A 13,963-nucleotide genomic window follows, 5' to 3' on the forward strand; every position below is an offset into this window, starting at 1 on the left:
CTATCAGATCATGGCTTGGCCAATCCAGACCTTAACACCTCTTTTATGCTTGATCCGCATAGCCCTCAACTGCTCAACATTTCAAACATCTATCTGCCCTCTTTTAAAATAATTTGAGACAGAATCACAGATTCCCTACTATGTGGAAACAGGCCCTTCAGCCTAACAAGCCAGAACAACCCTCCGAAGAGTAACCCAACTATTACCCTCCCACATTTAACTTTCACAATTGTTTGGGTGAGAAAATTCTAGCCATTCACTGAGAGAAAAAATTCTTTACTTTTTCTAAAATGAATGTAATGTTATGTCCCCTGGTTTGAGACTTCACTGGTGCTAGAAGATCTAGTCAACGTCTACCCTGTCAAGCTCCTCAGAATCTTGTTTCCATAAGATCACCCCTGCTTATCTATTCTTGACAGGTCAACCCTATTGTCCTCAAAGCAGCTAAGTGAATCTTTTTTGAATGGTCTCCGATGTTAGTTTATCCTTTATTAAATATGGGAGCTAACACTGTATACAGTACTCCAAGTGAGGACTCAGCAACAGCCAGTGTGGTTAACCAATCCTCAGTCCATGCTAATACATTACCCCGATACCACGAGCTCCTAAATTGTGCAATTAACTTTTATGTAGCACCTTATCATTTGCATTTTTAAAATCCAAATACAGAACATCATTGGATTGCCCTTTATCAGCTCTGCTTGTTATCTCCTCAATGAACTGTCACAAATTTGTCAAATATAGTTTCTCTTTCACAAAACCCAGTCTACCATGTTTAATGATAAGCTTTTCTAAATATCCTGCAATTTCTTACTTGAATATTCGACTCTGTAGATTCTTTCAGTAGATTTGCTAAGTATGATTCCCCTCTCTTAAATCCATGTGGACTCTGTCCAATCCTGTCACTCTTCAGTAATAAACTTGACTGTACTCCAATATAGTTAGTAAATGTATCTGTATTTATTTTTAAAAATTGATTACTTATAAATGCTGGACCCATGCAATAACAATGAATTAGTGACTCTGCATTTGGGTTATAATGTTTTTTCTGTTAATTCCGTTTCGTACTGTGTTATGCAGACAGCACCAAGTGATCACTCTTAATTGTGAGTAACTTTGAAAATAATATATTTTTAAAATGACATCCCAAAATGCTGCCTCATTATTGTGCAAGGAGGATTTTGCATTCAATAGTTTGCAGATAAAATTGAACAGATTTTTGCTGCAATTTGGCCAGACTGCAGGTTACACTCTAGTGACACTCTTACTTGACACTGCCCAAGGCGATACTGATGGGACTTCACTTTGCCATTCTGGGTCACCAGCTTTATTTCCAGGTTTAATCCTACAATCATCCTAGAGCTTGTAATTTTAGACAACTTCTCTTTTAGGTACATATGTAAATATCATACTGAAATGTTGCACTGAATGATACCAAATCTGAAATTAGTCTCTAATCTGACCCTTCTACATATGTATTGGCATAAGTCTATGCCAGTTATTTTTCTGAAGCCTGTGATTCCTGATGAAGGGCTTATGCCTGAAACATCAACTCTCCTGCTTCTCGCATGCTGCCTGACTTCCTGTGCTTTTCCAGCATGACACTTTTCGACTCTGATATCCAGCTTCTTTGGTCGTCACTTTCTCTTTTGAGAAGTTTAAACCAAGAATAATTTTTGTTGATCAAAGTGCAATAGGAACCAATTCATGAAATTCAGATATATCACATTTACCTTAACTATGGGAAGGCTAAGACTTGACTAAATTATTGTCAGTAATTGAAACCATGCTGACAAACTTGTGCAGTATCAGTGCCTCACCTTTACAGTGTTTCCAGATATCACGCAGCTGCAGTATTTTGTTTTGCATTGAGCTATATGTTGTTCTCACTTTTTTCTTTGTGAAAGATTACAAAATCAAACTGGATGAATGAACTTCTAATTTCTTTAACCAATGTTGGGAGAAAAAAAATGTCAGTATTTCAAGTGCTGATAAAGTAAAATAAACTGAATCAGTAGAAAGGGTTTAAGATGGATATGGAACAAATGCTGACAAATAGGACCAGATTAATTTTGGATATCTAGTCAGCATGGGCAAGTTGGACTGAAGGGTCTGATTTTGTGCTGCACAACTGTGACTTCATTCTCTCAATTATTCAAGAAGTTGAATACTTCGATGAGGAAAAGGAGAATTTATTCAGAGAATGCCCGTGAAATGATGATTGAGGTGTATCAAACTCACATTGTTTCATGACCTTTTCCTCTGGGTTCTTCAATGAACAAACTTGTTTTGTTATCTGAATAAGTATGTATCATGTGATTTGTTTCACACAAAATATTTCATTAGGATCTAGCAAACTATTAAGAAAGTGTTCATTTTTAAAATTTAGGTAGCTTGATTATTAAGCAAGAAAAGGTTAGCGTTTACTCCCACTGAATCATTACTCTATAAAAGGTAACAAGCTTTTTAACTTTTCTGGACACTGAATATATGGAAGTCAATTCTGAAGGAAAAAAAATCCTCGTCAGTACTGTTCCCACACATGTGGAGTAATTGCTTCTGGTCAGTCTTCAGGTTATAGAGGCTCAAAGACATGAGTTGGCCAAAGTTAGGAACATTATTTGGATGGACTATGCTCATTGGGGAAACTTGCTGGATCTGTAGAAGGAACACGTGTTTCAGAGTGTATGCAATAAACCTGAACATTGTTATTTTTTTTCACAGAGCTTGTGACCCGACTGGAGCAGCAATGAAGCTCGAATTGTTTTTTAAATTTCCGAGCTTGCCAGATTATTGTCGGTAAATGCAGGTGACTTTATCAAAGCACATTTCACACTCCCCAGCCAGGAATTTGATCCCAATTCTGTCAGTCCATCCATTCCTATGGATAACAGGCATTTTAAATGTGAGCACTGCATTTAACTATTTGAATTGAATACTTCAGTGGTTACATCCTTTTGGGTTCTTAATTTCAAATTACTCAATGTGATTTTTTTTGTCCCCCCTGAATTTGCCAAGCACTGGGCAGTTCTGGAATATTCCAAACATTTACAATAGATCCATTCACACTATTGAAGGCAACCTGGCAGATTTGAATACCATTCAGGTAGTCAACAACAACTTTATGAGTTGCTTACTGTACACCAACAACGCAAGCCAAGTATTAGTGAAACCACAGATTGTCTCCCATGGATTCCCAAATCTAAACAGTGCATTCCAGATATGCTCACTATCACCATCTGGGAGCAGTCTCCCAAAGTGCTCCCAGAATTTAGAAAGCACGCACACTGCCCTCCAAAGCTAAATCTGCTGTCACAGGCTTCACTCTTATTGCATACAATGACATTTATTGTGCAGTTCTTTAACGTGACAAATGATTTTACAAACAATTTATAAAATACTTTAAATCCTGAAGAAATGTGATGTCAGCCCTTTGTGGAAGTGAATGGAAAGTGTGATGTTTGCTTGACCTTTGGCTCCATGTATCAGACTGAACTGAACCTTTAGCAAGATGTGAGATGTTTCCCACACACTTTGTTTAAAGAAACAAAAATTATGCTCTGAGATTTAAATGTTCAATCAGGTTTAATAAAAATCCTTCCAAAAATTGAGTTTGACTTCAGCTCCTTGGAAGAGACATGCTCTTCGCCTTCAATTTTGTGACATGTGATCATTCTTTGGTAAAGGTGGCTGTGTGTAACACTGTAGGATGTTGGGCTGAAGTGCCTCATTGGGTGGATGAGCTTTATTACTGGTGTAACTTGGCTAATTTTGAGATGGAATATTATTGTGAGTTAAATCTTGTTTTTAAACCGAGACGTGCTTGTGTAACTCAAGTGTAGAAACTATGCTCACGTTTGCAATGAACCTTTCACTTTTGGAGATTATTTACAAAACCGATCAGAAAAATACTAAAGTTCACTATAGAAAGCACAGTGCTGGAGAACTGCAGGTCCAGCAGCATCTCTGAGGGGAATAAAACATTGGAAGCTCCAAGTCTCATGACCATTTGTCCGTTCAGACGAAGAGTAACTGAAATTGAAATGTAACATTATTTTTCTCTTCACCGATGCCCTCAGAACTGCTGAGTTTCTCCAGCACTTTGTTTCTGGGGTTCAGATCTCCAGCATCTGCAGTTTATTGTTTTGTAATAGATCCTATGATTTGACTTGGGGAGTGAAAGGCAGCAACTGTGATCAACTTGGATAAAACTCTTCAACTATGGAAAACAAACACATAGTTCTTTCTGCCTTGCAAAACATGACTGTAAATAAGAAAAGCAATTAAGCTAAGTGCAAGGCGGCATACCACCGGCCTTGTCTCAAACTTGTTACTCATCTTTGAGAACTAATCTGTCAGAATTGTGTTTGCTTGCTTCCTTTGAGATCACAGTCCACAAATGTCCCAGTTCCAATTCCTGGGCCAGGCCCAGTTACCACATTGCAGTGGGATGGGGAGCTTTGTGTCAGCCTGAAGTTTTGTTAATAACAACATTGCAGGTTGAAGTCGATGGTTTTGACGAATATTGCGTCATCAAACTTGGAGGTAGTCCTTCCGAATGTATTGATTAACTGGACTGAGCCTGTTTACATGCAGTCCTGTTAATAGTGTGGTTATATTCTCAGTTAATAATCACACAACACCAGGATATAGTCCAACAGGTTTAATTGGAAGCACACTAGCTTTCGGAGCACCGCTCCTGCATTAGGTGATTGTGGAGGGCACAATTCTAAGGCACAGAACTGAAAGCAAAAATTTACCGTGATGTAACTGAAATTATCCATTGAAAAATACCTTGACTGTCTATTGAGTCTTTCAACCGTTCGAATACCATGATAGTTTCACTTCTTTCATGTGTAAATCACAAAACCTTTTTGTAAAAGTTGCATTCCTGACAGTGGCCCACCAAATCACACATTGTATTATTCATTGCACATTCTCAACAAAGGAATGAAACTGGATGGACCACATTACATCTACCAATGCACTGGAAAATACAACACAATCAGCCCTCTGGACCCTGCAACTTCTGACTCACTGTGGGCCAAAACAGCAGCAGAACTGTACTCCAACCCAATCTGAAATCTCATGGTATATTCCTCATTCAACCATGAACATCAAGCCAGGGGATCAACCCTAGTTCAGTGGAGGGTTCCGCAGGGTATGCCAGGAGCAATACCAGGCATACCTAAAAATGAGGTGCCAACCTGGTGAAGCTACCCAAACTACATGCCAAACAGCGCAAGCAACACCAATGTGATCCAACAACCAATGGATCAGATCTGAGCTCCGCAGTTCTGCCACACCTAGTCAGGAATGGTGATGGACAATTAAACAACTCACTGCAGGAAGCATCACAGATATCCCCACCCTTACTGATGGAGGGGTCTCACACATTCATGGAACAGACAAGGCAACAGCATTTGCAGCAATCTTCAGCCAGCAGTGCCAAGTGGATGAGCCTTCTACATTGGTCCCTGACATCACAGACGTGAATCAACTTGGTTGAAAACTTATTTCAAATCAGAACAAGAAATGGAGAAGTATTGTAAAGGCTGTCAGCCCTACCAACATTGTGGCAATAATACTGATGGCTGTGCTCCAGAAATTGCTGCCAACCAAGACAAGTCCAGCACTGGCACCTACTGACATTGTGGAACATTTCCCAGGGATATTCAACACAAAAACGCAGGACAGAGCCAACCCAGCCAATTTCCCTCCATCAGTCGACATTCGCTCCGCAGTGAAGTGATGGAAGGTGTCATCAACAGTGCTGTCACACAGCTGCTCAGCAATAACCTTCTGTGACACCCAGTTTGGGTTCTGCCAGGGCCACTCAGTTCCTGATCTTGTTACAGACTTGATTCACAAATAACAAACAGCTGAATTCCAGAGGTGAGGTGAGGGTGATAGCCCAGTCCCACTCCAAGACCACTATTTCGACTTCAGTGATATCAACGGACCTCACCACAGTCTCAGCCCATTTTTTGAAACACTCATTCATTCATTTTGTTAACTCTAGATTTCATTATCTAAACCCACTCCTGGCCAGCATCCCACAATCACCCTCCCGATAATCTCCAGAATATTGAAAACTCTACCGCCCAAGCGTTCACTTGTACCAGAACTTGCTGATCCATCAAAAAGGCTCCCATTTAAAAGCAACAACAATTTACTTTCACACACTTGATTTAATTCCTGGCTGTAATCATTCCTATCTTCCTGCACCACACACCCTTTCATATCTCAATAACTCATTTTAGTTTAGACTCCCAATGATGTGTTTATTTTTGAGTTCAGCTGTGTGACTGGTTCTATAGAATCCAAGGCAACACGGTCTGGAATTCCCACCCTCTAAGATCTGTTTCTTCCTTTAAGGCATTCCTGAAAAATTGCTTATTTGTCAATGGTTTTGGTCACTGGACATAATATTCTCCAGCTGTGGCCTTATATCAAAAGTTCTCAATATTAAAAACATGTTGATTTGTACAGATATCTTCTACTTTTCACTATCGCTGAGTGAATAATCTGTAATGTCTCTTACCCAACCATGTTGTGGCAGCGCCTTCACCATTCAAACTGCAGCTGTACAAGGAAGTCAAACATCACCCTCTCCACAGGCAACAGGGCTTTGGCAATGATCACGAGTATCTGTGGGAGAAATACACATGATGTTTCGGGGAGTGCAATATGAATTATAGGGATTGAAAATGGTGCAGAATTTGACTGTCAGAAATGGAAGAAAAATCCACTCACTCTTGGGAAAAAGAATTCTTGACTGTCAAAGATATTGTGGAAAAAATAACCTGATAATGGAGCAGCATACGGTCAGGAGCCAGGCAGCAGTGGACAATCCATTTACAAAAAGGTCTGTGAACGTAGTAGTAAAATACTAAACTGAGCAAAAATACACTCATGTGAGACTGAGGAAACGAGCTAACGAAGAAGTGGACATCAAGGAGCCCAGAGGTGAATCAGAGCAGTGTTCACTTTTATGATCCCACAGTCAGAGATGTCGAGCACAAAAAAAGACTCTTCAGTCCAACCCATTTATACAAACCAGATATTCTAAAGTATTCCCATTTGCCAGCACTTGACCGACATCCCTCTGAACCCTTCCTATTCAAATGCCTTTGAAATGTTACAATTTTGGTTGCCCTTTTGGCTCCTTTTGAATTTTCCGATGTGCACCAAATGTTTGTAAAACCTCTCAGCCATACCAACACCATTTCCCTCCCACTTCCTGCTGTTTATTTCTTTCCTTACCAACAGCTCTCCATCCACACATCCGCGCCCACCGTGAGGATGATCACGTGGTATAGTCTAGTCCCGTCCCTCATTTACCCTGATTGGACGGAGGACCAAATGCCACGCCAGGTCCTCCAAGTTGTGCCCCTACCCGTCTTTCCATTGGTCTTCCTCTGATGTCAACCACCAGGGGCTCATTGTTGCCTGGAGCATGCGTACTGCTTCGTGGCTTTTGTTGCTGTTTATCAGTTCCAAGAGAGTGAGACACAAAGTTAAAAATCACACAACCACCCGATGAAGAAGCTGCAAGGCGAGTGCTTCCAAATAAACCTGTTGGACTATAACCTGGTGTTCTGTGAATTTTAATTTTGTCCACCCTAATCCAACACCAGCACCTGAAAGTCAAGAGTACGGGAGGAATTCAATATATAACAACAAAAGAACTAGGAACAGGAGAAGGCCGTCCTGCCCTTTGAGCTTGCTCTGCCATTCGTTAAGATCATGGCTGATCATTTTGTGGACGCAGAACCATTTACCGACATTCTCACCATATCCCTTAATTAATTAATTATTTCTTTTTTTAAAAAGTTACCTTAGCTTTAAAAACGTTTACTGAACTAGCATCAACTACTTCCCTGGGCAATGAATTCCATCAAGGTCAAGAAGTTCCTTCCCAATTCAGTCCTAAATTTGCTGCCTCTAATCTTGAGGTGATGCTCTCTTGTCCTGGCTTCATCTGCCAGTGGACACATTCTCTCTACTTCTATTTTATCCACTCCATTCATTATTTTATACGTTTCCATTCTTCTGAATTCCAATGAATATAATCCTAATCTACTCAGTCTCTGTTAACCCAACCCCCTCAACTCCGGAATCAACCTAGTTAACCTCCTTTGCACCCCCTCTAGTGCTGGTACATCCTTGAGCAAGTAAGGAGACAAAAACTGCATGCAGTACGCCAGGTGTGGCCTCACCAGCACCCAATACAGCTGGAACATAACCTCTGATTTTAAACATGATCCGTTCAGCAATGAAGGCCAAAATTCCATTTGCTTTCTGAATTGATTGTTGTACTTGGTAAACAACCTTCATGCAGAAGGTTAATCAGGTGCCTCTGCATAGCAAATGATGCAACTTTTTAAAACAAGTAATACTCTCTTTTTTAATGTTACTCCAACCAAACAGTATGACTTTACATTTATGAACATTCTATTCCAAATGCCAGACCATTGCCCACTCACTCAATGTATCTCTGTTCCTCTGCAAAGTTTCACAGTCCTCCGCTCACTTTGTTCTGCTACGCATCTTAGTCTCATATGCAAACTTTGACACCCTACATGTGGTCCCCAACTCCAAATCATCTGTATCAATTCTAAATAATCGCAGTCCCGACACTGATCCCTGAGGCACACTATTAGTCACTGAGTGCCAGCTAGAATAATACTGATTTATCCCCACACTTTGCTTCCTGTTCGTCAACCAATCTTCTATCCATGCTAATACTCTACTCCTCACGCCATGCACCTTTATATTATGTAACGGCTTCTTGCACAGCACCTTATTGAAGGCCTTTTGGAAATCCAGGTACACTGCATCCACTGGGTCCCCGTTGTCCACCTTGCTCGAAATGTCTTCATAGAATTCCAAAAGATTTGTGAAACATGACCTGCCCTGCATGAACGCATGCTCTGTCTGTCCAATGGGACAATTTCTATTAAGATTCCCTGCTATTTCTTCCTTGATAATAGGCCCAAGCAAGTTTCCCACTACAGAGAATAAGGTAACCTGTGTATAATTCCACACCTTTTGTCCACCTCCTTTTAAAAAACGTGGCGTCACTTTTGCTGCTTTCCAATCTGCTGGAACTGCCACAGAGTCCAGTGAAATTTGGAGTATTACAGCCAGTGCATTTGCTATTTCTCCTGGCAGCTCCTTTAGTACCCTGGGATGCATTCCATCAGGGTCAGAAGACTTTTCTGTCATTAGCTCAATTAACTCCAACAGTCTAACACTAGCTGTTCCGTAATAATGATCGTTTCCAAATCATCACCTATCTTTGTCTCTTTGCTAATTATTGGCAAGATATTAGTGTCCTCCACTGTGATATCCCATAATTAAATGTTCCTTCTTATTTTCCAAAGCACCAACATTTACTTTAGCGACTCTTTTCTCATTCAATAGAAAATTTTGCTCTCTGTCTTTACAGTCTGTGCTAGTTTATTTTTCTCATGTTATATCTTACTTTTCTTTATAGCTCTTCTGTGGCTTTCTGTTGACCTTTAAAGTTTTCCCAGTTCTAGTTTCAGGCTGTTTTTGGCCACTTTGTATGCCTTCTCTTTCAATTTGATCACTTTCCTTAGATACCCATCGCAGAATATGCCCTTTTTTACAGTCTTCCTTTTTCACTGGAATATACCATTGCTGAGCACTTTGTAAAGTGCCTTTGAATATCTTCCACTGCTCATCAACTGTCCCACCATAAAATCTTTGTTTCCAGTCTACTTTATCCAGGTTCTCCCTCATTCTATTGTAGTTCCCTGTGTTGAAGCACAGGACCCAGGTATTAGATTTTATCTTCACACTCTCCATATGTATCCTAAATTCAACCATACAGTGATCACTTCTTTCAAGAGGATCCCGAAATCTGAGGTCATTAATCATTCCTGTCTCATTGCACAGGGCCAGATGCTGGATAGATTGCTCCCTTGACAGTCCCATTTCATTCTGTTCAAGAAATCTATCATGGATACACTGAATAAACTCAAGGCTACGCTGACTGAGCTGGTTCGATCAATTTACATGTAGATTAAAATCACCCATGATAACAGCCATACCATTTTTTACGGGCAATGGTTATTTCTTTGTTTATTGCCCATCCCAATGTGATGTTATTATTTGGTGGCCTGCACACTACACCTGTCAGTGACATTCTTGTTGGAATTTTGAATGCATCATTCCTGTTTCTCCTAATGTACAGCAATAACAACAACTACTTGCATTGAATGGAATCTTTTACAATGGCAAAGGTGCTTCATGGATGATCAAAACGTTGATTAAAGAGAATGATGTTTAAATACATCTTAAAGGAGGATAGAGAAGGTTAGGGAGGTTATTCCACAGATTTCTGCCCTTGACAGCATGACTCGTGGAGTAATGCACGTGGGGTGGGTTGGAAAGGGACGTGCAAAGGGGAAATGGAGGAGCACAGGCAGTGCATAAGGTCTGAAGGACAGAGGAGGTTCCAGACTGAGTCTGTCTGCCAGAGAGTATGGCTGCCTCAAAGAGTTTGAAGCTCTGCAATGGGTCCATGCATGTCATGTTAGTCAAGGAGAGTATAACGGTGGCTGAGAGAACTTTTGATGAGGACTAGTCTCCTGAGGTAGTGTGGGCTGAGGTTAGAAAGAGAAGAGGAGAGGTCACAGTGCTTGGAGTTTTTTTTATAATAGGCCTCCGCAGAGTTCCAGGGTGGTGGAAGAGAGGATTAGCAAAATTATTCTGGATAGGAGTGAAAGTAACAGGGTGGTCATTATGGGGGACTTTAACTTCCCCAAAATTGACTGGAAATGCTATAACTAATACGTTGGATGGATCAGTTTTATCCAATGTGTACAGGAGGGCTTCCTGACACAGTATGTCAAAGGGCCGACAAGAGGGCAGGCCACATTGGATCTGGTCCTTGGTAATGAACCAGACTAGGTGTTTGATTTAGTAGTAGGTGAGCACTTTGGAGAGAGTGACCATGCTTCAGTTAAGTTTAGTTGAGTTTAGTGATGGAAAGGAATTAGTACATGCCACAGTTCAAGAGTTATTGATGGGGCAAGGGAAATTATAATGCTATTAGGCAAGAATTAGCTGCACAGAATGGGGTAGCAAAATGCAGGGGATGCAGATAATGGAAATGTGGAGCTGGTTTAAGGAACAGATATTTCGTGTCCTTGATAGGTATGTCCCTGTCAGGCAGGAGGAAGTGATAAGGTAAGGGAACCTTGGTTTACTGCAGAAACTGCATCTCTTGTTACGAAGAAGAAGGAGGCTTAGGTGTTGATGAGGCAAGATGGTTCAGATGAGGCGATGGAGAATTACAGATCTGCCAAGGAGGATTTAAAGACAGAGTTAAGAAGAGCAAAGAGACGACACGAGCAGTGTTTAACAAATAGAATAAAGGAGAACCCTAAAGCTTTCTATAGGTATGTGTGGAATAAAAAGATGATTAGGGTAGGAATAGGGCCAATCACAGACAGAATGGGAAGATGAGTGTTGACCCTGTGGAGATCAGAGAGATGCTAAATGAACATTTCTCATCGGTTTTCACTCAGGAAAAGGAGAATATTGTAGAGGAGGAGAATGAGGTATGAGATATTAGACTAGAAATTATCAAGGTTAGTTATGAATGCTGGAAGGAGTGAAAATAGACAAGTCCCCTGGGCTGGATGGGATTTATCCGAGGATTCTCTGGGATGCTAGGGAGACGGTAGCATAGCCTTTGGCTTGGATATTTGAGTTGTCATTGTCTGCAGATTTGGTACCAGAGTACTGGAAGATTGCAAATGTTATGCCCTTCTTGAACAAGGGCAGTAGAAATGACCCAGGTAATTATAGACCAGTGAGCCTTACTTCTGTTGTCGGAAAGGTTTAGGAAAGGATTATGAGAGATAAGATTTATAATCATCTGGCAAACATCAAATTGCTTTCAGATAGTCAACTTGGTTTTGTCAAGGGCAGGTCAAGTCTCACAAACCTGTGAGTTTTTTGAGAAGGTCACCAAGCTTGTAGTTGAGGGTAGGGCATTTGACGTGGTATACATGGACAAAAGTAAAGCCTTTGACAAGGTTCCACATGGTAGGCTGTTGGAGAAAATGCAGAGGCATAGAATTGAGGGTAATTTAGCAGTTTGGATTAGAAACTTGCTTTCTGAAAGAAGGCAGCGAGTGGTGGTTGATGGAAAATATTCAGCCTCGAGTCCAGTTACTAGTCGAGTGCCACCAGGATCTGTTTTGGGACCACTGCAGGTATCGGTGAATAGATTAGGAAATTTGCAGATGACAGTACAGTCAGTGTAGTAGTGGACAGTGTGGAAGAATGTTACAGGTTGCAAGGGGACTTGGATAAACTGCAGAATTGGGCTGAGAGATGGCAAATAGAGTTCAATGCAACTAAATGTGAGGTGATGCACTTTGAGAAAAAAAAACAGGAAGGCTGAATACTGGGTCAATGGAAAGTTTCCTGGTAGTGTTGGTGTGCAGAGGGATCTTTGAATCCATGTACATAGATCCCTGAAAGTTGCCACCCAGGTTGATAGTGCTGTTAAGAAGGCAAACGGTGTGTTAGGTTTCATTCGGGGAGGGATTGATTTCGGAGTTGAAATACCATACTGCAACTATACAAAACGCTGGTGCAGCCATACTTGGAACATTGTGTTCAGTTCTGGTGCCCATATTTCTGGTTCCCCCATTCCCTCCACTCCAGTTACAGGCTCCGCCCCCACTCCCAGTTCCACACCAACACCAGATCCCAGCTCCCAGCCCTGCCGAGTTTTCACCATCCCTCCAGACCTTCCCCTCACTGAGGAAGAACGATCAGTCCTCAACAAACGAATCACTTTCATCCCCCTCCGTCCACACATCACTGAATTTAATGCACGCCGTGACATCGAACACTTCTTCCGCCGCCTCCGCCTCCGAGCTTACTTTCACAATCAGGACTCCCGCCCACCTTCCAAGGACCCCTTCGCCCACCTCCAACATACTGCATCCACCTGGTCACCCCGCGCTGGCCTATTACCTGCCCTCGACCTCTTCATTTCCAACTGCCGCCGGGACATTAACCACCTCAACCTGTTTACCCCCCCCCCCAACTCCAACCTCTCAACCTCTCAACGCGCAACCCTCCAATCCCTCTGCTCCAATCCCAACCTCACCATCAAGCCAGCAGATAAAGGGGGCGCAGTGGTAGTCTGGCGCACTGACCTTTACACCACTGAAGCCAAACCCCAACTCGAGCACTCCTCTTCCTACCACCCCCTCGACCATAACCCCACCACCCCATCACCAAACCATCATCTCCCGGACCATACAGAACCTCATAACCTCAGGAAATCTCCTACTCACAGCTTCCAACCTCATAGTCCGGGAACCCCGCACTGCCCGGTTCTACCTCCTTCCCAAGATCCACAAGCCTGACCACCCTCGCTGACCCATTGTCTCTGCATGCTTCTGCCCCACTGAACTCATCTCTATTTACCTCAACACTGTCCTATCCTCCTTAGTCCAGAAACTCTCCACATACGTTCGAGACACCACCCACGCCCTCCACCTCCTCCAAGACCTCCGTTTCCCCGGCCTCCCAACGCCTCATCTTCACCATGGATATCCAATCTCTCTACACCTCCATCCGCCATGACCAGGGCCTCCAAGCCCTCCATTTTTTCCTCTCCGAATATCCCCAACAGTACCCTTCCACCGACACTCTCATTCATTTGACCGAACTGGCCCTCACCCTTAACAATTTCTCCTTCGAATCCTCCCACTTCCTCCAGACCAAAGGGGTAGCCATGGGCACCCATATGGGCCCCAGCTATGCCTGTCTCTTTGTTGGCTACGTAGAACAGTCCATCTTCCGTAATTACACCGGCACCACACCCCACCTCTTCCTCCGCTACACTGATGACTGCACTGGCGCCACCTCATGCTCCCACGAGGAGGTTGAGCAATTCATC

This window comes from Chiloscyllium punctatum, chromosome 16, assembly GCF_047496795.1.
Source record: "Chiloscyllium punctatum isolate Juve2018m chromosome 16, sChiPun1.3, whole genome shotgun sequence".
Taxonomy (NCBI): domain Eukaryota; kingdom Metazoa; phylum Chordata; class Chondrichthyes; order Orectolobiformes; family Hemiscylliidae; genus Chiloscyllium; species Chiloscyllium punctatum.